Genomic DNA, 26,789 nt, shown 5'->3' on the forward strand with positions numbered 1-26,789 from the left:
GCCTGTGCACACACCTGTGCTGCCTCAGTCTGGACACCCAAGCAGGGGCCCTGTGCTGCCTCAGTCTCGCCTGGGGCATAGCATGTGGGCGCCAGGTCTGTCCACAAGGGTTTGAGTCTCAGCTCTGCCCTCACAACTGTGTGTCCTAAGGCAAGACCCCCAAATTCTCTGTGCCTCTTTCCAAACTATAAAGCGGGAGGGTGACCCAGGCTTTGGAGTGTCATTCAGAGTGGGGTCAGCACCGGTGCCTCTGGCTCAGGGTGGTTAAAACACGCATCTCTCGGTGAACAGCGTCTGACAGGCCTTGAGGTGGACAAGGGCGGCAGAGGGAGTGGGGCCGAGGAGCCAGTATAGAGCTCAAGCAGCCCCACTGTTCTGCGTGGACTCGGCTGCCTGAGCAGGAGGCGTGGGGTCAGGCATGCTCCTCCCCCGGCCACCCCCTCCCACTAAGCCTGGGCAGGTGGCACTGAGATTGACCAGGACAAAGGCCCTCACCACCCTGCTGAGAGCTGCTGGGTGCACCTCACCTCACAGTGTGTGCGACGCCCACCTCGCAGCAGCTCCTGGTGCCTGGCCTTGTACCTGGGTCTGCGGTTCTCACCCTCCCCTGACCTGTCTGAAATCCTTAACTGCACGTTTCTTATGGGGAGTCTGATGGGCCATGGACCCGTGTGAGCAGAGCAGGCAGGCCGTGTCGGTCATTCCTGGCCACCGGTTCACAGGTAATGTCCACTGAGGCCAGGAGCACCGACCCTCATGGGCCCATGTGTGGGAGTCCAGCGAGGCTCCAGGGAACAGGTAAGCATCTGCCTGTGGAGGCGATGGGGCCCCAGCAACCAGAGGCCCCGCTTTTCTTACAACAGAGCGGACGTCCATGCAGGGAGCAGGCACACGCGGTGAGGGCCCGTCACCCCTCAGCCCGAGGGACCTAGCACAGAACCTGTTTCTGGAGGAGAGCTCCTGAAGGGGGTACCCAAACCCACGACCTGGGACCATAACCTTCCCTCTCCCGCCCGGCTGGCGTGGCTCAGCACTTGAGTATCGACCTATGAACCAGGAGGTCAGGGTTCAATTCCTGGTCAGGGCACATGCTCGGGTTGTGGGCTTGATCCCCAGTGTGGGGCCTGCAAGAGGCAGCAGATCCATGATTCTCTGCCATCATGGATGTTCTCTCTCTCTCTCTCTCTCTCTCTCTCTCTCTCTCTCTCTCTCTCTCTCTCTCTCTCCACCCCCCTTCTTCTCCCTTTCTATCTGAAATCAATAAAAAATACATTTAAAAAAATGATGGCATTTCTATGTGAAGAATGGAAACCTCATTCCCTACAATGACTGAGGGCTTGGGTTGGTGACCTGAAACTCTCAGAAGCAACCATTGAGCCTCACCTTCATACTCGTGTTTTCCCACATTAACCCAATCCTGAAACACCTCAGGACCAGGAGAAATCTGCCAGTTGGGATATTGTTTTCTGTGGGTCTCAGCAGACTCGGGAGGAGCCAGCCCACAGTCATGGAGCTGTTGACACCCAAGCAGGGGCCCTGTGCACATTGGAAGGTGGGCTCTCTCGCTCAGGTCAGGAGGGGCAAACCCCCACCCCCAGCATCGCATTGAAACACCACACATTTCCAAGTGGCTCAGCACCTCCGGTGAGTATCTCTCAGGGGGTGAAGGAAAGCTTTGCACAATCAAGTCCTCATTCACATTAAAAATGTTGGTGTACCCGTGCCCAAACCTCCACATACAGGAAGGTTCTGGTTTGACTAGTCACGCCTTGATTTGTTGAATACATCTTTCCCAGGTTGCAATGATTAGCCTTTAACTTCATGCCCAGCTTTTTCTACCATTTGTTTCCATGTCCAGTGTGACACATCTCACTTCCTTTGGAAGGAAATGGAAAATTCTCCAGGATGCGATGCTCCGCTGTTTGGGTGTAGATGTGCACACACGTTTTAAACTGAGATACTGTGAACATTCATGAACTGGAATTCTCACAATGACTAGGAAAGACAAGTGGTGGGTGTTTTCGGTAAAATCTGATACCTATTGGGAGGAGGATAGGAGCAGATTTGACAGTTTCCAGTTTTATTTTAAATCTGTTGTTCTTGATCTGACACACAGAGGGACAGGGAGACAAAGAGAAACAATCAGGTGATGGGGGTGGCCTTACCAGGAATCAAGGGCACTTCTTGGTTCATAGGTCAGCACTCACTCATTGAGCCTCGCTTGCTGGGCTGTGTGTTGCTATTTGGATGACCTCTTTCTACAAAGACAGTGCGGCCCTGGCTGGGTAGATTACATGCCAGGGGGATGAGAGCCTTTACCTTGCTGGTGTTCTCATGCTGCTTGGAGCATCAGGCCTGTTTCCATCATCACAGCAGGTGGGAGCTGTGGCATCAGTACAAGCCTACTTCTACCTTCTGCCTATAGGTTCATAACAGAATGAAGGGAAAACCATGAAGGTTGTCTCAACAAGGGGACCAGTCATTTAGCAAACATTCTGCTTTGGTGACAACACATGACCCCCAACAGTTCCTTGGGCAGCGATACACAGTAATACTTACCAAGTTTCTAAACATTTGCCAAGTAAAACATTCACTCTTACAAAGTTTTTTTTTTTAATATTTTATTGGTTTTTTACAGAGAGGAAGGGAGAGGGATAGAGAGTTAGAAACATCGGTGAGAGAGAAACATCAATCAGCTGCCTCCTGCACACTCCCTACTGGGGATGTGCCCGCAACCAAGGTACATGCCCTTGTCCGGAATCGAACCTGGGACCCTTCAGTCCGCAGGCCGACGCTCTATCCACTGAGCCAAACCGGTTAGGGCCACTCTTACAAAGTTTTTAACATGCTCACTTAATTACACTTAGGAAGGCAACTTTGTACGGGAAATGTCGTTTTCTAAAATAAAATGTATGTATAATACAAATGTAGAATACATCACACAGATGACTGCTTGGCTTGGATTTATTTTTCATACATACAATAACTATATAGAATAAGTTTGAGATCACTTTTCAAACAACTGATGTGTGAATGGATGTCCAGAGAGGTCTTGGGTCTTGGGCAGAGTCACCATGAAGTAGGTGCTGTCTGTGGAAATGGAATCCAGGGTTCTGGAGTCAAAAACCTCTGAGAAGGTACATCTGGGAGGATAAAAGGAACCAGCACAGTGGTCACAGGTTCCCGGATGTCACCTCTCCAGGCCACTGCATCCTCGATTATCTGTGTGTCCCTCGGTCTCTGTGTCCCTCGGTCTATGTGTCCCTCAGTCTGTGTGTCCCTCAGCCTGTATGTCCCTCGGTCACTGACACCGGGTGAGTCTGCTCCCATCTTCTCAGTGTGGGGGACTCTGGGAGCAGCGACACAACGCAGTAGAGGAGAGCACGTGCAGGACCCTCCTCTGTCCATTCCCCGCCTCCTTCACGCCTCGCTTTCCCCTGCTTGTCCAGGCCTCGCCCCCCCCCCCTCAGAGCCTCGCCCCAACGTGGTGGCTTGGGAGACCCTGCAAGGACCGCGCTAGAATGGCCTCGTCGTGTTGTGTCAGGATCTTGCCAGCTGAGAGACACTCATACATTTTATTTTTATCTTATAGACACATTCCTTGGAAAAACATCAGCGGAGCTGAATGCTCTGCTCATCAAGGTGCCTTTCTTTAGGGGTATGCTGCTTTTTCACACCCTCCAAAGCTTTTCCTTCTTTGTACGTTTTTCTTGTTTATGTTTTGGTTAATTCTTACCAGAGGATATGTTTTTACTGACAGAGGGAGGGGGGGGGAGGGAGGGAGGGGATAGAGAAGAAACAAAAACGCAAACATGAATATGCAAGAGACACATGGATCTTTGGCTCCCACAAGAGCCCAGACTGGGGCAGGCAATGAAGCCTGCATCCCAGGTATGTGCTCTGGACCAGGAATCCCACCAGCGACCCTTCCCTGGGCACCCGAAGGTCTAACCAGTGAACAACACTGGCCAGGCCTATTCCTTCTGCTTAGCAGATGAGAGCAAATGTCACTCTTTCTTCTGGCAGAAGGCGGCCAATCTATGATGATCACTCATCATTGATCTTTCTCTCTTCCTTTCTGAACTAGTAGAAATGTATATTTCTAAAAAAAACCACTGTGGCCCTGGCCAGTGTGCCTCAGTGGGGAGAGTGTCAACCTATGTATTGAAGGGCCCCTGGTTTGATTCCCGGTCAGGGCACATGCCCCGGTTGCGGGCTGGATCCGCAGTAGGGAGGGGGTGATACAGGAGGCAGCTGATCCATGATTCTCTCTCATCATTGATGTTTCCATCTCTATCCCTTTCCCTTCATCTCTGAAATCAATAAAACTATATTTAAAAAAAAAAACATACTGGGTTTCAACACAAAAGTTTAAATTGAAATTTTTTCGCGCTACTAACATGTTCCCATGATACCCTGCATCTGGAGGTGCCATCAACAATGACAGCCTCCCTGGTACTGATTGCATCAATAATGGCAGCCTACAGGGGAAGGACTGCCTCAGTAATGCCCGCCTCTAGGCTACATTGATCATTGCAGCCTCCAGAGTACTAGCTGCCTCAGTAATGCCCTACAGAAGCCGCTGAGTCTAGTGGTAATAACACGTTCTTGCGATACCCTTGCGCCTCGCTGTACGGACTGGCTGCTGCAATCATAGCGGCCGCCGGGTTACTGGCTCCCTCAGGAAAGGAGACCTGTCCTGTACTGGCTGCCTTGGTGACGGCGGCCGCCCCAGGACTGACTGCTCCAATCATGGCAGCCTCTAGGTTACGGACTGAATTACTGAACGCACAGCTTCCCCATGTCAGTGCAGCAGCCAAGGCCTCCCTCTGCAGGGCTGGGACAGGAAGGGGTGCAAAAGCCAGACCCGTGACTTCAGTCCATCCGGGGAAGGAATAATTGCACCCTGGACAGCCTCGATGATTTTGTAGGGTTTTCTGTAGGTTTTGTTTGTTTGTGATTTGTTGGGTAGACTTTTCCATCAAATTCACGGGACATTAGTTAACATTTCAGAACCACGGACAGAAGCATAAGGTGTTATTCTTTGAATGGCCACAAGAGGGACCCAGAGGATCGTTTTCGCAAAGGAATTGGCTGACAGCTTCCTTTAAGGCAGTGGTTCTCAACCTTCCTAATGCCGCGACCCTTTAGTACAGTTCCTATTGTTGTGCTGGCCCCCAACCATAAAATTATTTTCGTTGCTACTTCATCACTGTAATGTCGCTACTGTTATGAATCGTCATGTAAATGTGTGATATGCAGGATGTATTTTCATTGTGACAAACTGAACATAATTAAAGCATAGTGATTCATCACAAAAACAATATGTAATTATATATGTGTTTTTTCGATGGTCTTAAGCTACCCCTGTGAAAGGGTCGTTCGACCCCCAAAGGGGTCGCAACCCACAGGTTGAGAACCGCTGGTCTAGTGGGAATCCCTGTTTCCCAGAAGGCAACTCCCGGCCTACCGCCTGGTCCTCTCGCTAAGGAAGCGAACACACGCGCCTGGAAGACAGTCCGGGACCTAAATACCGTCGGGTGGAACACAGACTGGGTCAGGCGGCAGGAAGGATGTGTCACCCCAACACCTGCCCGGGCGGGGGGCTCCGGGCTCCTGGAGTCCCTCCGCGAAACCACAGGAATCCGAGCCCTGGACACCGCCCAGCCGTGCCTGGCTGAAAGCTTCTTGACGGACACTCGCAGGACCCTGGGTAGCCAATCACCACCAGGGGTTGAGGGCGGAAGGCGGGCTCTTTCGACAAGATTCTGCCATTGACTGGCAGGAAGGCTGCACCCTGCGCCCCGCCCTTTCCGCGTTTCTGACCGCCCATTGGCAGGCAGGGCCCTGTGACCGCATCACTGATTGGCGGCTGCCTCTGACGCTCTGGGTGCGGGAAGCTCCCCCTCCCGCCGCCTCAAAAGCCTGAGGGCGGAAGCGCGCGGCGGGCAGCGCGTGGGTTTGAGGGGACCTCGGCCAGGTGCGCAGCGCCGCAGGGAGACCCACAGTTAAACGGGTGCCTCGCGTGGGAACCCCTTTGCCGCCGGCCTTCAACCCCCAGCCGAAGACCCGGGGTGTCCTCCCGAGAGGCTCCCACTCTGTCAGTCTCCACGCACCCCAAGTCCGCTAACCCGGAGGACCCCCGGGCTCCGCGCCCAGAGGAACGCTCAATCCCCCAAAGCTCAGACCCAGCACACCCCGAGCCCGGGCTCCCTAACCACGGCACCCCAGAAAGACCAAATCCCCACCAACGAGACCCGAAACCCTGAAGCCTGTCCTTGAGACCCGAAATCTCTGTGCAGGAGCCCAAATCCTCTCACCCGAGCTCCCCAAGTTTCCTGGCCAGAAAGACCCGGATTGTGTCCCGCGGGCCCATCTCCTCAGCCCGTGACGTCTCTGCCCCTTGAGGCGCCTCCTCCCGCGTGCATTGCTCAGGGATCGCGGGTGCCATTCCCGAACCCGGTTCCTCCCGGCACAGCACCCCCAATGTCAGGGCGCCTCCACCTCCACCCCCAGGGCCCTCAACCCCCCACCGCGCCCCTCAGTCCCCCCCCACCACGCCCCTCAGACTCCTGACCGCGCCCCTCACACCCCCCACCGCGCCCCTCACACCCCCCACCTCGCCCCTCAGTCCCCCCCCGACCCCGCCCCTCAGACTCCTGACCGCGCCCCTCAGTCGCCCCCTGAGACCGCCCCAGCCTCCCAGGGAAGGAGGCGCCCCCTGGTGGGTCTTAATGGCTGTGGCCCTGGCCACCTGGTCCCGGTCCCAGTCTGTACTGAGGCAGGAGCGGGTTCGTCAGCGCCTCCTCCTCACACAGGCACTGCGGCCTCCTGCTGGGACTGGGCTGGCGGCACCATAAACCCCGACAGGGACCCCCAGGAGCGGCCCGAGAGGAGGCGGGGAGAGCAGGGCACAGAACCAAGGTGAGGGGGTCCACGGGAGTGGAGGTGGGGACGGGGGTGGGGACGGGGTGGAGGCGGGGCGCCCCCCCTCGGGCCGGGGCGGACGGACGGTCTCTCCTCCAGCCCAGGGCCGCCTGCAGGGACGTGTCCATCTACTTCTCCCGGGAGGAGTGGGCCCACTACTTCTCCCGGGAGGAGTGGGCGCAGATGGGCGCCTGGGAGCGAGCCCGGCACCGGAACGTGAAGAGCAACTAGGAGGCGCTCCTCAGCATTGGTGACCGGGAGGGGGTGGCGGGGCCGCGGGGGGTTGGGGGGCTCCGTCCAGGGCCCCGGCTCCGCCCCGCTCGGCGCTGGCTCTGCTGTTCATCCCTCAGCTCTTCGCCCGCAGGACAGACTCTTTCTTTCTCTCCTTCCAGGTCTCAGGGCCCCTCGACCCGCCTTCATGAGTCGCCGCGGCAGAACAGCCAGGCACGGGGCGGAGGACTCCGAGGACTCGGATGAAGAGTGGACCCCGAGGCCGCGAGGTGCGGGCGGAGGGCGTGCAGGTGCCTGACCCCGACCAGGTGTTGGTCGGGCGGGCTCTCAGGAGTTACCGGGGAGGAGCAAGAGGCAGAGCAGTTACACACCAGGGGCTGTTCACATAAACCCCTTTTTATGAATCATTTATTTTACAGAGAGAGAGAGAGTGAGAGAGAGAGGAACCTCCATCGCTGCCTCCTGCCGGCCCCCCACCTCACGGTTCATAGGTCGAGGCTCAACCACTTAGCCACACTGGCCAGGGTCAGAGAACCTCTTTCAATGTGTAACAATAATTATATACAGATTTAGTGTTGACACTATCACAGAAGTTCCCCCATTTCTCGCCCTTTTCTCACCTTCACCCAGACCCACCCCCCAAATCTACAATAATAAAACCATAATATGCAAATCCAGGGAGGACCAGCTGAAGGACTGGCCAGATGACCAGGCTCTGACACCCACTGGCGTCAGGCCAGCCAAGGCCTGTAAAACACAATTGGTCCGGCCCCACCATCCCCCATGATGCCCTGCAGAGAAAGGCCCAGGCCACTAGCCACTAGCCACTGGGTGATCAATGGGGGCTCCCCGTCACCCCAAAGAGGGAGGCCCAGGCCACCAATGCACAGCTGGGGCTGCTGAACCAGTCCTCCATCTGAAGGCGATGGATCGCAGGGCTCCCAGACTGTCAGAGGCACAGAGGGCACAGGCCGGGGTGAGGAATCCCCCTCCCCCCCCCCCGGCCGCCATTCCCGGTACATAAATTTATAAATTTCCTGCAATGGTGCTCTAGTATATATATACTAGAGGCCCGGGGCACAAAAATTTGTGCATTGGGGGGGGGGGGTCCCTCAGCCCGGCCTGTGCCCTCTCACAGTCTGGGACGCCTTGGGAGATAACGTCCTGCTGGCTTAGGCCTGCTCCCGGGTGGCAGAGGGCAGTCCCAATCCCTAGGTGCAGCCCCTGGTTGGGCTCAGAGCAGGGCTGATTGGGGAATTGGGGTGCCGCCCCCTGTCATGCACAGAGCAGGGCGATCGGGAGGTTGCGATGCCACCCTCAGTCACGCTCAGGGTAGGGCCGATTGGGGGGTTGGGGCACCGCCCCCTGTCACACTCAAGGCAGGGTCGATGGGAAGGTTGCGGCACCACCCCCTGTCACACACAGAGCAGGGCCAATCAGGGGTTGGGGCACTGCCCCCTGTCACTCACAGAGCAGGGCCTATCAGGGGGGTTGGGGCTCTGTACCCTGTTACGCACAGAGCAGGGCCAATCAGGGGGTTGGGGCGCTGCTCCCTGTCACTCCCAGAGCAGGGCCCATCAGGGGTTTGGGGTGCGGCCCTCTATCACCCACAGAGCAGGGCTGATCAGGGTGTTGGGGCGCCGCCACTCTGACACTCAGGGCAGGGCCGATGGGGAGGTTATGGCTCTACGCCGTCACACACAGAGCAGGGCCCATGTGGAGGCTGGGGGATTGTGGCCCCGGCCCCTGTCACACACAGAGCCGCAGGGCGATCAGTGGGTTTGGGCGCTGCCCCCGTCACACTGATCCCGGTGCCGGGAGGCATATTACCCTTTTACTATATAGGATAGAGGCCTGGTGCATGGGTGGGGCTGGCTGGTTTGCCCTGAAGGGTGTCCTGGATCAGGGTGGGGGTCCCCACTGGGGTGCCTGGCCAGTCTGGGTGAGGGGCTGAGGGCTGTTTTCAGGCTGGGGGTGACTGAAGCTCCCAACCACTCCTTTTTTTCTTTTCTTTTTTTTTTTTTTTTTATTCTGGGCCAGCTTTAGCTCTGAGGTTTGGCTCCAGCTCTTAGGCCTCCACTGGTGAAAGTAGGTTTCTGGCCTTTGCTTACAATGCTGTGATCCTGCTGGCTGAAGCCCAGGACTAAAGCAGGTTTCTGGGGTTTTGTTTAGCTTCTATATTTGTTACATAGTTGCTTACAGTTGCAGGTCAGAGGCCTGCAGCGGCAGGCAGGGAATTTTGGAGTCCTCTGTCACGGAAGCAAGCAAGCCTCATGTTAGTTTCAAGCTGCCTGGCTGCCGGCCGCCATCTTGGCTGGCAGTTAATTTGCAAATTGCCCTGATTAGCCAATGGGAAGGGTAGTGGTCGTATGCCAATTACCATGTTTCTCTTTTATTAGATAGGATATATATATATATATATATATATATATATATATATATATATATATATATATATATAATTTTCTTAAGCTGTTCTCTCTCTGGGAGCACACACACCCCTCACCCTTTCCCCTCTACTCCCCCCCCACTAGGTGTGCATCTCCTAAACTAAGAGACCCAGGAGACTTGCACCAGGGAGTATGGGCAGTGGCAGGTCATTCAGGCTAACCCCCTGAACCTGGCTCCAAGGCCCCTTTGCTATGACTTTCCAATGAGCCAAAGCAGCCCGCCTAGGCTGAATTCTTTCCTTTAACCTTTCTAGAGCAACACAGCAGCCCAGCCTAGGCGCTCTCCTGCTGCTGCTTCTATCCTAAGTCCTTCCTTGTTTCACTGTCCCCAGCTTTAATAAACATTCTTTCAAAATAAAAATAAATAAATAGCCATTGCTTGGTGCCTCAGTTGGTTGGAGCATCCTCCCATACACCAAAAATTTTTGGGTTCCACCCCCAGTAGGGGTGTGTATGGGCTACAAGTGATCAATGTTTCTCTCTCATATCTATGTTTCCCTCTCTTTCTTTCTCTTCCTCTCTCTCTAAAATCAATAAACATATATTCTCACGTGAGGATTAAAAGATAATAGTAGAGGGCGATAAATGGTGATGGAAAAAAATAAGATAAAGCCTGGAAACCAAGATGGCGGCATAGGTTAACGCAGGAGATTGCTGCCTCGAACAACCAATTCAAGGGTACACCTAAAAGACAGAACGGACATCATCCAGAACCACAGGAAGGCTAGCTGAGTGGAAATTCTACAACTAGGAGGAAAGAGAATATCATACCCAGACTCAGAGGAGGCGCAGTGCTGAAGTGAAATACTCAGGTTCGGAGTGTGCGGTTGTTGTTTTCAATCGGGAGGGAGTTTCTGACTCTGAGCTCCAGATCCAGGCGAGTCTCTAGGGACCCAGATTCAAACAGGAGAAGCGGGACTGTCTGGCTTCGGTCGGAACTCGAAGGCAGCTTTCTCTCCGAGGTTTGCAGCAGTTGCTGGGAGTCTGTGAGGCAGAGCCCCTAGGGATGGAACTGAGAGCAGCCATAACTGCGCGCTGCAGCCCGCCCTGTAGATCCCCGGGGACCCGCCCCGCCCAAGCCCTGCGCAGAGCCATTTGCCGCATAGCCTCAGGCAAACGCTAGATTAGCACCGCCCTAGAGATCCAGCACAGAAGCTCTCCCACTGCAGACACAGCTGAGTCTCATAGCCAGTTAGCCTGGAGGTCAAATCACCCCCGGTATTGCCAACCGACAACAATCAAGGCTTAACTACAACAAGACTGCGCACAAAGACCACTAGGGGGTGCACCAAGAAAAGATAAAAAAATGCGGAGACAAAGAAACAGGATGCAAATGTCAGAAATGGAAGATATAGAGCTCAAAACCACACTTTTAAGGTCTCTCAAGAACTGTCTAGAAGCTGCCGATAAACTGAGTAAGGCCCTCGAAAAGACTGGTGAGACCGCTGATAAATGTAGTGAGATTCTCAAGAAATCTAATGAGATCGTCGATATTGTGATAAAGAACCAACTAGAAATTAAGCATACACTGACTGAAATAAAGAATATTGTACAGACACCCCACAGCAGACCAGAGGAGCGCAAGAATCAAGTCAAAGATTCGAAATGCGAAGAAGCAAAAAACACACAACTGGAAAAGCAAAATGAAAAAAGAATCTGAAAATATGAAGATAGTGTAAGGAGCCTCTGGGACAGCTTCAAGCGTACCAACATCAGAATTATAGGGGTGCCAGAAGATGAGAGAGAGCAAGATATTGAAAACCTATTTGAAGAAATAATGACAGAAAACTTCCCCCACCTGGTGAAAGAAATAGACTTACACATCCAGGAAGCGCAGAGAACCCAAACAAAAGGAATCCAAAGAGCGCCACACCAAGACACATCATAATTAAAATGCCAAGAGCAAAAGACAAAGAGAAAATCCTAAAAGCAGCAAGAGAAAGAAACTCAGTTACCTACAAGGGAATACCCATACGGCTGTCAGCTCATTTCTCAACAGAAACTTTGCAGGCCAGAAGGGAATGGCAAGAAATATTCAAAGTGATGAATACCAAGTACCTACAACCAAGATTACTTTATCCAGCAAAGCTATCATTCAGAACTGAAGGTCAGATAAAGAGCTTCACAGATAAGGAAAAGCTAAAGGAGTTCATCACCACCAAACCAGTATTATATGAAATGCTGAAAGGTATCCTTTAAGAAGAGGAAGAAGAAGAAAAAAGGTAAAGATACAAATTATGAACAACAAACATGCATCTATCAACAAGTGAATCTAAGAATCAAGTGAACAAATAATCTGGTGATCACAATAGAATCAGGGACATAGAAAGAGAAGGGACTGACTATTCTTGGGGGGAAAGGGGCGTAGGAGATGCGGGAAAAAACTGGACAAAAAACGTGCAACTATGGATGAGAACAGTGGGTGGGGAGTGAGGGCGGAGGGTGGGGTGGGAACTGGGAAGAGGGGAGTTATGGGGGAAAAAAAGAGGAATAAATGTACTAACCTAATTCACCTAGTACTTACAAACTGATAAGAAACAGATCAACAAAAAATAAGATAAAATAAAATAAAGAATAATAATATAATTATATAGATATAGAACATTAACAAACAAGTATACAAAAATATAAAAGTGAGTAAAAAATAACTAATTCAGAAGAGTTGTCATCACATAGAAGGAGGAAGGTCTGACGGGTGAGCAGTGCTCTAAGACCTGCATGGGGACATATGGGAAAATTATTACTCATGGTAGTTAGGGGGTTGGGTTGTGGGCCAGGGTAGGAAGTAGTTCACTGTTGTATCAGGTTCCATGTCAGCCATGGCATCATCTGCCAGGTTTCATGAAAGTCAGGTTGGTAGGGTCTGTAGTTCCATGGGTCTGAGGTTGGAACATAGCTGAAGTCACGACGTTATCTCTAACTTGCCCGAAACTCTGTTTCTGTGGTGACTAGACCTGAGTCTTTGTTCCTAAGACTGTGTGATGCTGATCAGAATCTAGTGATTAGGAAAGGTGGCACAGTCCACATGTGCAAAGGAGGAAGGATAAGAAAGAAAGGAGGCAAGGTGGTCCTGGTGCCATTGGACTGGACAAGGCCAGTGTGAAGACAGAAGGCAGAGAGGAGAAAGGGCCAGGTTGCAGAGTAGAGATTCTTTGCAGTTACGTGACTGTCATTATATGTGTGTCATGAAAGGCCAATTTTTTTTTTTTTTGCTGTTTAGGGCAATTTTATTTTTTAAATCCTCACCCAAGGATATTCATTGAATTTAGAGGGAGGAAAGGAGAGAGACAGAAAGGGAGACAGAAACATCAATGTGAGAGAGGAACATTTATCCGTTGCCTCCCGTGTACACCCCAATACAGATCAAACCTGAAACCTTGTGGTGTACAAGACAATACTCCAACCAACTGAGCCACCCAGCCACGGCTAGGCCAATTTAAATATATATATATATATATATATATATATATATATATATATATATATATATATATTGAACAGAGGATGAAGTACAGATGGGGTTTTGTCTATTTTTAAACATTTTAAGAAAATTAGCTGATGCTCCTAATAAAAGCATAAGCCTAATGAAACATCAAAAAACATTTCCAATCATCCTTGGTCTGTCCTTAGATCACTCTCTGATTCAGAATTCTGAAAAAATAAGAATCCCCAGATTTTGAAATAATTACCAACCAAAAATGATTTCTGACCCGGCAGGCGTGGCTCAGAGATTGAGCAACGACCTATGAACCACGAAGTCGCAGTTCGATTCCCAGTCAGGGGACATGCCCAGGTTGTGCGCTCGATCCCTGCTGTGGGGTGTTCAGGAGACAGCTAATCCATGATTCTCTATCATCATTGATGTTTCTCTCTCTCTCCCTCGCCCTCTCCCTTCCTCTCTGAACTTATATGTATTATTGATTTCTCACCATCTTTTAGCTAAACCTTCTTGGGTGGCCTTCAGAATGGAACAGAATAAACATCAGAAGGTGAGTATTCCCCAAATCCTGTTGAAAAGAAATTCTTCCTCCTGGATGCAAATGCAGGGAAGAGGAGAAAAAATCAGAGTGCAGCCTAGAAACTGCCACCTTTCTTTCCTGACCTCTTCAACAAAATGCCCAATATCATCTCAGTCGTTAATAACATCAGCTACAATAGGAGCTGCCACGGGTTTTATCTTCACAATGCTTCAGACTCTAAGAATTCTACGTGAATAAACTCACTTAAACCTTACCACAACCCTATGAGGTAGGTACTATAACTATCACCGTTTCTGATGAGGAAACTGAGGTTTCAGACATATACAAGTGTTTGATTATATGTCTGAGATCACAGTATTGGTGGGCATGCACTCTAATCCATAGCTTCATCTCTAAACCACTTACAAGCTCATTAAAATTTCCATACTTTTATGCAGTTTCCACTGTCTTATCCATACATGATTACATCTTTCACTGACTGATGATTCCAAACACTATGCTGCCGTGAGAGATGCACTAAGACTTCCGACTCGCGGAAGCTTACTGACATATAGGCAGTTTGCACGGTGCATGGTCCCCCATGAAGAAGGACATAGGAACCCCAGCATCAGAGCCTCCTGGTCAAATAAAAGAAAGCATCTCTCAACTCTGGGGAGCTTCAGGTTTGACAATTGAGAAACAATAAATAAAGTGACTTAAGAACTTCATAGAGATGACACACTATTCAATAGAAGCTCATCCATCTGGAACTGGTTTTGAATGCTCATTCCAGTAAGAAGCATGGCTTCTTTCTCTGAGCTCTAATTAGGCCAGTGTCATCTTGTTTGAATCATTTGCTCCGCCTGCCTACGTCTGCATTGTGAGCTCTTTGGTTCACAGCAGATTTTTCTCTTCCAGAAGTCCCAGGCCCAGCTCAGGGTCCCTGAGGGCCCCTGAATGTTGGCTGAAAGAGTGCTTTAAAATTTACAAATTAAACTAGAATAGGGTCAAAAAATAATGAAGATAATTTACATGTGATTTCAAATACAGAGACGACTGAGAGGTACATTGATAGCAGGACTGTAATTTGACATTCACACTGTATCAAAGAGCTCACAGAACACTTTGGTGAACACCGTTATATGTCATGTTCATTATAACATTAAGAATTAGCATGTTATAGGTCAGGAAAAATGAAGAGAACTAGCTAGTAGCACAACCTTATTCAAACAGAATTGGTGGGATCCAACTACTCTAATTACAAATATTCTTTCCGTGATATACTAATTTGCACATCCTATATAATATGCTAAGTGTCCAGTCGCCCGTTCAACCAATCAAAGCATAATATGATGATGACATGCTAATGCCACTAACTGCTCGCTATGATGTGCACTGACCACCAAGGGGCAGACAGTCAACCGGTAGACCAGTTGCTATGACGTGCACTGATCACCAGGAGGAAGACGCTCTGACCTATAGGTTAGCTTGCTGCTGGGGTCCAGCTGATCAGGACTGAGCGAGATGGCCGGACACACCCTGGAGTCCTCCTGCGGTTCCTCCCCAGCTGGCCAACCTCCCGCGTCCCTCCCCAGCCCCGATCGTGCCCCAGTGGGGTCCCTCAGCCTAGCCTGTGCCCTCTCGCAATCCAGGACCTCTCGGGGAATGTCGGAGCGCCAGTTTTGGCCTGATCCCACAGGCCAGGATGAGGGACCCCGCTGGTGCATGAATTCGTGCACTGGGTCTCTAGTTTTAGCATAATTTTCCTTATTTTCATGATAGGTTTCTGCCAGCCATTTCTTTTTAAAAATATATGTTTTTATTGATTTTAGAGAGAAAGAGGAAGGGAGAGGGAGAGAAGCATCAGTGAGAGAGAAAAACATGGATCGGTTGCCTCCTACACAGACCCCCACCTGGGATCTAACCCATAACCAGGACATGTACCATGACCGGGAATGGAACCGGCAACCCTTCAGTTCAACCAACTGAGCTACACCAGCCAGGGCTCTGCCAACTATTTTTCTTTCTTTCTTTTTTATTCTTAATCCTCACCCAAGGATATTTTCTCATTGATTTTTAGGGAGAATAGAAGAGAGAGGGAGAGACAGAGAGAAATATCAATGTGAGAGACACATTGATTGGTTGCCTCCTGCATAAGTCCAGACCAGGGCATGGGCCAGGGAGGAGGATCCTGCAACCAAGTCACTGGCCCTTGATCGGAATAGAACTAAGGACCCTTCAATCCGCAGGCTGACACTCTATCAACTGAGCTACACTGGTTAGGGCCCAACTATGACTTATTTTCTTACCAGTATCTTTCACTCTCACTGTTCTATAAAAAAAAAAGATCCTTAAGGCACGGGTTCTAGTCTTCAATTCACAACCCACATTGGCCATTTCTTTTTCCTCTAATATTCATACTTCCCAGGTATTTCAGAGTTGTTGAAGTGTTCATTGAAGTCATGTATGTGAAAATATATCATAAACCCTACATAATTAAATAAATGCATGTTACCTTTTAATATGGGACTTCCACATTGAAGGCAAAGTCCAGGACGTCATTAAGTAATGAGTCTACTTTGAAGGAATTGTCAGGAACAGCAAATTTGTTGACCACCAGTGGCTCAGAGCAGACTCAGAAACCAGTGCCCCCTCCTGGAGAAGCAAGTCCCTCTGGACAGCACCCTAGATCGAAATTGGGTAAGTTACATAATTTGGAGATTTCAGTTTCACTAATTCTTCTAGAAAGGCTAATCAGTATAGCCTAGGTATGTGGGGTGGACTTTGCATAGGCCTGGATTTGAAACTGGAGTGAGCGCTGAAGCTTTGAGCTAATCTTACCAACTCTCTGAGCTCCTGAATGCTAATGTGTAAAGTGAACATAAGGAAACATGGGCCACATAAAGTTTGATAGCATTAAATTAAACCTTAAACAATTGACACATGCAAGTTGTCCAATAAATCCATCTGTGATAATAGCAACCATATTCTCTTGGTGTTGTGTGCCCAGGTCTTTACTCAGTGCCTAACGCATAATGTTCCCTCAATACATACTTTATGAATGACCAAAGCTTGGGAGGTTGAACCTCAGAATGGGATCATCTAGAAACTAAAATTGAATCAGCCACCAATAGTCAGTGTGGAGTGCTAGTCTTTTAGTTAATGGAGGAAAATACCACATACTATAATAGAACAGGCGATCATTTGATGGTAGGACATTGTGTGTTTTCTGATAAGATAGGGACTAATGTTCCCCACCTCATCCCCTCAGTCACCTGCCCTTCTCCCATGTAGACCTCAGGAGAAAGGAGATCGAAGTGAAGATGTATAGCCTACGAGAGAGGAAGTGTTGTGTCTACCAAGAGGTCAGCGAGCCCCAGGACGATGACTACCTATGTAAGCTCACCCTCACCAAGGAGCATGTTATGTCTTGATGCAAGAATTTCACTTGGTCTTTGGGTGCCCAAATCATTCCCTTCCTCTCGTGACCGGGAGTACAGGATTGAGGCTCACTGATGTGAGCTCTTTCCGAAGCTCTTCATGTCCAGGAACATGCACTGTACCCTCCCTCTTCCCTGTTGCTCTTGCCTCCAGATTGTGAGAAGTGTCAGAACTTCTTCATTGACAGCTGTGCTGTGCATGGGCCTCCTACGTTTGTAAAAGACAGTGCCGCGGACAAGGGGCATGCCAACCGCTCAGCCCTCACTCTGCCCCCTGGGTTGAGAATCGGACCATCAGGCATCCCTGAGGCTGGGCTTGGAGTGTGGAATGAGGAATGTGATCTGCCCGAGGGCCTGCACTTTGGCCCTTATGAGGGTCAGATCACAGAAGATGAAGCCACAGCCAACAACGGCTACTCCTGGCTGGTGAGAACTTTACCTCTTCCCTGTCCTCTGGCTTCCCCGTCCCTCCTGTGGCTTGGGGGGCCCCCACCTTCTACATGCTAGGACATGGATGGGGACCATATGGTTAGTTAGCTCTGTGTACTGGGTGGACTTTGCATGAACATGGAGCTCCTCTCTAAGGATCAGAGGGTAAATGGGAGCAAAGTGGTACAGACTCCTCCCTTGGGGGCTCCTGCTTAGTGGACAAATCAATTCCGACGTGTAGATAATGAGTAAGAAAAATATCCTGTGATCACCATTGGCAGTTGAATCACCATGCAGGCTGAAAGAGATTTGATGACAGTAGAATAAAGTAATTCTTCTATTATATACACACAACCACACACACACACACACACACACACACACACACACACACACACACACACGGCCTTTAACTTCTTTTCCTGAAATGCAGATCACCAAAGGGAGAAACTGCTATGAGTATGTGGATGGAAAGGATACATCTCAGGCCAACTGGATGAGGTAAGGTCACTAGGCTTCTGGGTGCCAGAGAGGATACTCATGCCTCACAACCCACATGTCTGTCCTTCCCATCATGCCTCCCTAATGGTCTCCCTCAGTTCTCTGTTCCCCTTTTTTCTCCATACATTGATCTTTAACATCTAGAGACATTTAGGAAAAAAGGAGGTAAAAGTATAGCATATGTCCTCAAAATAGAAGTCTCTGGTTTGGGCACTGACTGGGAAAACCTTGAGGACCCTGTATTACTCTGTGATTTATCTAATGGACATTAGTTAAACACCTACTATGTTCCAGTTTAGAGGAAGGAATCCATTACTTACACAGATTACACAATCCATGACCCTAGGGAGGACTTACTGCAGACGGACATGAAACATTTTATTTCATAAACATTTAACTCTAATTTTCCTATTTTTCAAGAAGTGCCCAGTGCCCAGATAGCCTTGAACCAAGGATAGTCTAAACCTGTGAGGGCAGCACATCATCCCAGACTCAGTTCTAACTACAACTGGCTGTTGGAGCCTGCAGAGTAATAGTGCTCATGGCCCTTTCCTGAGGGGCTCTCTTGTGTCAGGGGAGACAGATTATGAATAAACTACTATTGTTCTGTGTTATTTTTCTAAGACAGAGAGACCTCCACGTTTCTGTGGGAACCTGGGGGAGGCAACTGAATGATGCCTTCAATAAAGTGTGGGGAGACTCGACAAAGGCCTCTGAAGAGAAGGTAGACTTGGACTGAGTGTTGAATGATGTGAGTCCTAGATCAAGCCCCGAGTTCTGTGGTGTAACACCGAACCTGACTTACAGCTTAGAGAAGCTAGAGGTCACCAGGTTTGATGGGGAAGTCTGCAATGAGGCTTTGGAAATGGCATTAGGCAGGATGAGCACTGTGAGCAGGACTTAGAGACAGGAATTCACATGACATTGTGACAGAGGCTTGGACATTGAACAGAAGTTTCCCCAGGAGCATGGGTGTGGGTGCCATCAGTGCTGAGGGCCTTAAGCTTCAGTGAGGAGCTGGGCACGAATATGACAGGTAGTGGAAACTCATCGCCTGTGCTTTTCTTTCCTTTCATCTGCCTCAACGCCAGGTATGTGAACTGCGCCCGGGATGACCAAGAACAGAACCTGGTGGCCTTTCAATATCACAGGCAGATTTTCTACCGAACCTGCCGGGTCGTGAGGAAGGGCTGTGAGCTGCTGGTCTGGTATGGAGAAGAGTATGGCCAAAAGCTGGGCATCAAGAGGGGCAGCAAGTGGAAGACAGAGCTTGTGGCCGGGAGAGGTGGGCACCACTCTTCTTCAACATGGAAAGAAAGAATTCTTAGAAGTTTTCATGCTCCAACTCTCAAGTAGAGTAAACTCCACTCTAGAGTCAGCAAAGCTTCAAATCAGATGCTGCAGAAATTGATGGCTCATCACATAGGTTTTTGATTCTTAGGAACAATTTTAATATTTTTATTTTTGTTCTAATTTTTAAAAATATGCTTTTATTGGTTTTAGAGACAGAGATGAAGGGAGAGGGAGAGAAATATTAATCTGCTGCCTCCTTCATTATCCCTACTGGGGATCAAGTCCACCACCCAGACATGTGCCCTGACCAGGAATCAAACTGGCTACCTCTGGGTGAATGGGACAATGCTCAACGAACTGAGCCACACTGGCCAGGGGCTATATTTGTTCCATTTTAAAAAATTCTTCATGCACAAAATACACAGCATCATATAGTGCTGAAAGGGTTAGAGGCAAAAAAAAAAAAAAAAAAAAAAAAGGTTTCAGGCACTTAGCCAGCTCTCTTATCAAGGTGGTTGTTTGTGGGTTGCTGTTTTGTTTGTTTTTTTTTAACACTTTAGCTGTTTCTTCTTCATTTACTGCATATTTCTAAATGAAATGTGTGTGTTATCATGCATTCATTCATTATTTTGTGACTTGCCATGTGAATTCCTACGCGGTGCCACCCAGAGTTCTGGGAGCTGGAAATACAGATCAACAGGATGATCAGAATCACTGCTCCTGAGCAGGTGGCTGGTGAAGGAGGGAAGCCCTGGCAGACATATGTGCATGTGCTTAATATTACACAGTGGTTAGCACTTTGGAGAAAACGGGCCCAGGACAAGTGCCTAGGGATCACTGTGAGGGGAAGGTGGGTGTGTCGGATTGCAAAGGTCAAGGGAAGGCTTTCTCAGGAGACAACAGTTACAACAGTTGTGTCACAAGGTCCCAGGCAGAAGGAGTGGCTGGTGCAGGGAAGGAAAGAGGTGGGGTGTAGAGCTGGCTGAGGGCTACTCCCGTCTCAGTCTCGGTACAGAGGGTAAGAACAGAGGTTGGACAGATGCCTAGCAGCCTGGAAATACAGTGCCTATGATCCAAGCTGAGATACTGGGGACTTTCTTGAGTGAGAAGGGACAATTGAGCAGTTTTCAGCTGCAGAGTGGCATGTTCTAAAACTATGCTTTGTTAAATTTTTTGGAAAATAAATTTCAGTGGGGAATCCCCTCTGAGATTATTTCAACTCCAAGTGAGAGAGGAAGGCAGACTGGCTGGAGAGGGACGGGAGTCAGGAGTGTAAGAAGCAGGTTGGGGAAATATTTTTGTTGTTGTTGTTAATCCTCACCCAAGGATATTTTTCCACTGATTATTTTTTGAGAGAGAGTAGAAGGGGGAGAGACAGAGAGAGAAACATCAATAGCTTGTCTCCCACGGGCACCCCAACCAGGGCTGGGGATTGAGCTTGCAACCAAGGGACGTGCCCTTGACTAGAATCTAACCCAGGAGCCTGGAGTCCCCAAGGTGACGCTCTATCACTGAGCCAAACTGGCTAGGGCATGGTTGGGGAGATATTTTGAAACAGGACTTTGTAGTGTATTTGAAATAGGCTAACACTGAAAGAAATCAAGTAGGAATACTGTGTGAGGAAAGACATATTTCCATTTTAAGATTTGTGGAAAACTGAGAGAAGCAATTGCTAGTTGGGGCGTATTGTTCCTCTATTTTTAAATATTTTTATTGATTTGAGAGAGAGAGGAAGGGAAATGAAGAGAGAGATAGAAATATCAACATGGATCAGCTGCCTCCTGCTGGGATAGAGCACAAAACCTGGGCATGTGCCCTGACCAGGAATCAAACTGGTGACGACCTGGTTCATGGGCTGGTGCTCAACCAGTGAGATACCTGGCCAGGCCTGTGGTTTTTCTCTTTAACATGACTTAGAAGATACATGTATATGGAAATGTCACGATAGTCAAACCCATATAAGGAGTCAAATGGCTTCTGATGGTCCTTGATCTGTAAGACCTTTTTTCTTTTCAATCCTCACCCAAGGATATTTTTCCATTGATTTTTATAGAGAGTGAAAGACAGAGGGAAAGACAGAGAGAAATATCAATGTGAGAGGAACACATCGATTTGTTGCCTCCTGCACAATCCCTGACCAGGTCCTGGGCCGGGTAGAAGCCTGCAACCAAGGCACATGCCCTTGATGGGAATCAAACCCACGACCTTTCTGTCCACAGGCTGAGGCTCTATCCACTGTTCCACACTGACCAGGGCTGTAGAAAAGACTTTGATATGGGGTCTCTGGATTTCTGAAGAAGAGTAGTGCAGACAAAGAAAAAGAAAAGTAGACTGTGAAGGAACACTTTGTGGGAGGCAGAGCTTGCACTGTCAACACAGAATGATTCTGGAGACAGGTCTTACCAGGAGACAGAGCGTAAGGCACAGGCAGCCTTGCCCACACATGCCCTGACCAAAACTTTCTCCTTCAGCAGAACCAAAGCCAGAGATCCACACATGTCCCTCCTGCTCTGTGGCCTTCTCCAGTCAGACATTCCTCAGCCAACATGTGAAACGCAATCACCCCTCTGAGATTCTGCCAGGAGCACCTGCAGGAAAAAACCTCCAGTCAGAGGAACCCGGCCCAGAGCGTCAAAATCAACAGCAGCAGCAACATCCTGGTCCACATGGGTGGAATGACAAAGCTGAAGGTCAAGAGGTCAAAGGAACTTCCAAACCTTTGCTTAAAAGGATCAGGCACAGAGGAACTTCAAGGGACTCTTTCAAGCCTCCCAACAGACAAATAGGGAGCTCCAGTGAGCGTGAGAGAATAATGGAGGAAGAGCCCAGCACAGGCCAGGACGTGAATCCAAAGAACAGAGGCAAATTATCTGTGGGAGTAAGAATGTCAAAAATTGTAACAATCAATCATGGAGGGTGTGGGCAAGGCTTCAATGATAAGTCACATATCGACACACACCAGAGGACACACTCAGGGGAGAAGCCATATGTGTGCAGGGAGTGTGGGAAAGGCTTTACACGGAAGTCACATCTCATCAGACACCAGAGGACACACTCAGGGGAGAAGCCATATGTGTGCAGCGAGTGTGGGAAAGGCTTTACACGGAAGTCACATCTCAGCAGACACCAGAGGACACACTCAGGGGAGAAGCCATATGTGTGCAGGGAGTGTGGGCGAGGATTTACACAGAAGTCATCTCTCATCACACACCAGAGGACACACTCAGGGGAGAAGCCCTATGTGTGTAGGGAGTGTGGGCGAGGCTTTAAAGATAAGTCAAGTCTCATCAAACACCAGAGGACACACTCAGGGGAGAAGCCATATGTGTGCAGGGAGTGTGGCAGAGGCTTTAGAGATAAGTCAGGTCTCATCAAGCACCAGAGAACACACTCAGGGGAGAAGCCCTATGTTTGCAGGGAGTGTGGGAGAGGCTTTAGAGATAAGTCAGGTCTCATCAAACACCAGAGAACACACTCAGGGGAGAAGCCCAATGTTTGCAGGGAGTGTGGGCGAGGCTTTACAGATAATTCAAGTCTCATCAAACACCAGAGGACACACTCAGGAGATAAGCCCTATGTGTGCAGGGAGTGTGGGAGAGGCTTTAGAGATAAGTCAGGTATCATCAAACACCAGAGAACACACTCAGGGGAGAAGCCCTATGTGTGTAGGGAGTGTGGGAGAGGCTTTAGAGATAAGTCAGGTCTCATCAAACACCAGAGAACACACTCAGGGGAGAAGCCCTATGTGTGTAGGGAGTGTGGGCGAGGCTTTACACAGAAGTCATCTCTCATCAAACACCAGAGGACACACTCGGGGGAGAAGCCCTATGTGTGCAGGGAGTGTGGGAGAGGCTTTAGAGATAAGTCAGTTCTCATCAAACACCAGAGAACACACTCAGGGGAGAAGCCCTATGTGTGTAGGGAGTGTGGGCGAGGCTTTACACAGAAGTCATCTCTCATCAAACACCAGAGGACACACTCGGGGGAGAAGCCCTATGTGTGCAGGGAGTGTGGGAGAGGCTTTAGAGATAAGTCATGTCTCATCAAACACCAGAGGACACACTCAGGGGAGAAGCCCTATGTGTGCAGGGAGTGTGGGAGAGGCTTTAGAGATAAGTCAGGTCTCATCAAACACCAGAGAACACACTCAGGGGAGAAACCCTATGTGTGTAGGGAGTGTGGGAGAGGCTTTAGAGATAAGTCAGTTCTCATCAAACACCAGAGAACACATTCAGGGGAGAAGCCCTATGTGTGTAGGGAGTGTGGGAGAGGCTTTAGAGATAAGTCAAGTCTCATCAAACACCAGAGAACACACTCAGGGGAGAAGCCCTATGTTTGCAGGGAGTGTGGGCGAGGCTTTACACAGAAGTCCAATCTCATGAGACACCAGACAACACACTCAGGGGAGAAGCCCGGTGTTTGCAGGGAGGATGCATCATGAGCCCTAAATTGCACCTCAGCAGCTACAGGGCAAGTGTAGGCACCGCATACCTCATACCCCAGCTCTGAGGGGGCTTTAGAGGAAGCCTGCTGGCCCCTTTCCCTCCCCAAGAGTGTAATTAGTACAGAAGTAACTGGTCAAACAAATCCTCCGCTTTCAAAAGGAGAGGCAATAGACAAACAGTTCCGTAAGTGCTATGGGGATGTCAACACGAATGTCCCTCATGGTGCTTTTGGCCTCGTTTTAATAAAGTTTGTGTCCAGACAAACCTGAAGCCTACGTGCCTCATCCCCCTCATCACTGAAAGCAGAGTTCCAGGAGGGCCTCAAAGAACCCTCAGCCACAGACCTGAACCCGGGAAGGCGGAATCTGGCGTCAGTCCAGTGAGTTCCCCGTCAGGGAGAGGGATTGAGACACACTCACCAGGAACATGAATAGGACCCCACCAACCCCTTGGCTTCTCCTGGCTCCTCCCCTGATTCCTTAGACCTCTGTAGCCTCAAAGGTGAAAGTCAGAGAGGGTGTGTGCAGGTGTGTGTGTGCATGTGTGTGTACATATGTGTGCGTGTGTGTGTGTGTGTGCCTGTGTGCCTGTGCACACACCTGTGCTGCCTCAGTCTGGACACCCAAGCAGGGGCCCTGTGCTGCCTCAGTCTCGCCTGGGGCATAGCATGTGGGCGCCAGGTCTGTCCACAAGGGTTTGAGTCTCAGCTCTGCCCTCACAACTGTGTGTCCTAAGGCAAGACCCCCAAATTCTCTGTGCCTCTTTCCAAACTATAAAGCGGGAGGGTGACCCAGGCTTTGGAGTGTCATTCAGAGTGGGGTCAGCACCGGTGCCTCTGGCTCAGGGTGGTTAAAACACGCATCTCTCGGTGAACAGCGTCTGACAGGCCTTGAGGTGGACAAGGGCGGCAGAGGGAGTGGGGCCGAGGAGCCAGTATAGAGCTCAAGCAGCCCCACTGTTCTGCGTGGACTCGGCTGCCTGAGCAGGAGGCGTGGGGTCAGGCATGCTCCTCCCCCGGCCACCCCCTCCCACTAAGCCTGGGCAGGTGGCACTGAGATTGACCAGGACAAAGGCCCTCACCACCCTGCTGAGAGCTGCTGGGTGCACCTCACCTCACAGTGTGTGCGACGCCCACCTCGCAGCAGCTCCTGGTGCCTGGCCTTGTACCTGGGTCTGCGGTTCTCACCCTCCCCTGACCTGTCTGAAAACCTTAACTGCACGTTTCTTATGGGGAGTCTGATGGGCCATGGACCCGTGTGAGCAGAGCAGGCAGGCCGTGTCGGTCATTCCTGGCCACCGGTTCACAGGTAATGTCCACTGAGGCCAGGAGCACCGACCCTCATGGGCCCATGTGTGGGAGTCCAGCGAGGCTCCAGGGAACAGGTAAGCATCTGCCTGTGGAGGCGATGGGGCCCCAGCAACCAGAGGCCCCGCTTTTCTTACAACAGAGCGGACGTCCATGCAGGGAGCAGGCACACGCGGTGAGGGCCCGTCACCCCTCAGCCCGAGGGACCTAGCACAGAACCTGTTTCTGGAGGAGAGCTCCTGAAGGGGGTACCCAAACCCACGACCTGGGACCATAATCTTCCCTCTCCCGCCCGGCTGGCGTGGCTCAGCACTTGAGTATCGACCTATGAACCAGGAGGTCAGGGTTCAATTCCTGGTCAGGGCACATGCTCGGGTTGTGGGCTTGATCCCCAGTGTGGGGCCTGCAAGAGGCAGCAGATCCATGATTCTCTGCCATCATGGATGTTCTCTCTCTCTCTCTCTCTCTCTCTCTCTCTCTCTCTCTCTCTCTCTCTCTCTCTCTCTCCACCCCCCTTCTTCTCCCTTTCTATCTGAAATCAATAAAAAATACATTTAAAAAAATGATGGCATTTCTATGTGAAGAATGGAAACCTCATTCCCTACAATGACTGAGGGCTTGGGTTGGTGACCTGAAACTCTCAGAAGCAACCATTGAGCCTCACCTTCATACTCGTGTTTTCCCACATTAACCCAATCCTGAAACACCTCAGGACCAGGAGAAATCTGCCAGTTGGGATATTGTTTTCTGTGGGTCTCAGCAGACTCGGGAGGAGCCAGCCCACAGTCATGGAGCTGTTGACACCCAAGCAGGGGCCCTGTGCACATTGGAAGGTGGGCTCTCTCGCTCAGGTCAGGAGGGGCAAACCCCCACCCCCAGCATCGCATTGAAACACCACACATTTCCAAGTGGCTCAGCACCTCCGGTGAGTATCTCTCAGGGGGTGAAGGAAAGCTTTGCACAATCAAGTCCTCATTCACATTAAAAATGTTGGTGTCCCCGTGCCCAAACCTCCACATACAGGAAGGTTCTGGTTTGACTAGTCACGCCTTGATTTGTTGAATACATCTTTCCCAGGTTGCAATGATTAGCCTTTAACTTCATGCCCAGCTTTTTCTACCATTTGTTTCCATGTCCAGTGTGACACATCTCACTTCCTTTGGAAGGAAATGGAAAATTCTCCAGGATGCGATGCTCCGCTGTTTGGGTGTAGATGTGCACACACGTTTTAAACTGAGATACTGTGAACATTCATGAACTGGAATGCTCACGATGACTAGGAAAGACAAGTGGTGGGTGTTTTCGGTAAAATCTGATACCTATTGGGAGGAGGATAGGAGCAGATTTGACAGTTTCCAGTTTTATTTTAAATCTGTTGTTCTTGATCTGACACACAGAGGGACAGGGAGACAAAGAGAAACAATCAGGTGATGGGGGTGGCCTTACCAGGAATCAAGGGCACTTCTTGGTTCATAGGTCAGCACTCACTCATTGAGCCTCGCTTGCTGGGCTGTGTGTTGCTATTTGGATGACCTCTTTCTACAAAGACAATGCGGCCCTGGCTGGGTAGATTACATGCCAGGGGGATGAGAGCCTTTACCTTCCTGGTGTTCTCATGCTGCTTGGAGCATCAGGCCTGTTTCCATCATCACAGCAGGTGGGAGCTGTGGCATCAGTACAAGCCTACTTCTACCTTCTGCCTATAGGTTCATAACAGAATGAAGGGAAAACCATGAAGGTTGTCTCAACAAGGGGACCAGTCATTTAGCAAACATTCTGCTTTGGTGACAACACATGACCCCCAACAG

The 26,789-nt window shown here is 50.1% G+C and overlaps 1 pseudogene; it reads left to right on the forward strand.

The window, feature by feature from the left end:
• The first annotated feature begins 661 nt into the window (after positions 1-661).
• LOC132225606 (histone-lysine N-methyltransferase PRDM7-like) lies at positions 662-19,227 on the forward strand (annotated as a pseudogene).
• Positions 19,228-26,789: the final 7,562 nt, after the last annotated feature.

The sequence above is a fragment of the Myotis daubentonii genome, chromosome Y (genome assembly GCF_963259705.1).
Source record: "Myotis daubentonii chromosome Y, mMyoDau2.1, whole genome shotgun sequence".
In the NCBI taxonomy this organism is placed as follows: domain Eukaryota; kingdom Metazoa; phylum Chordata; class Mammalia; order Chiroptera; family Vespertilionidae; genus Myotis; species Myotis daubentonii.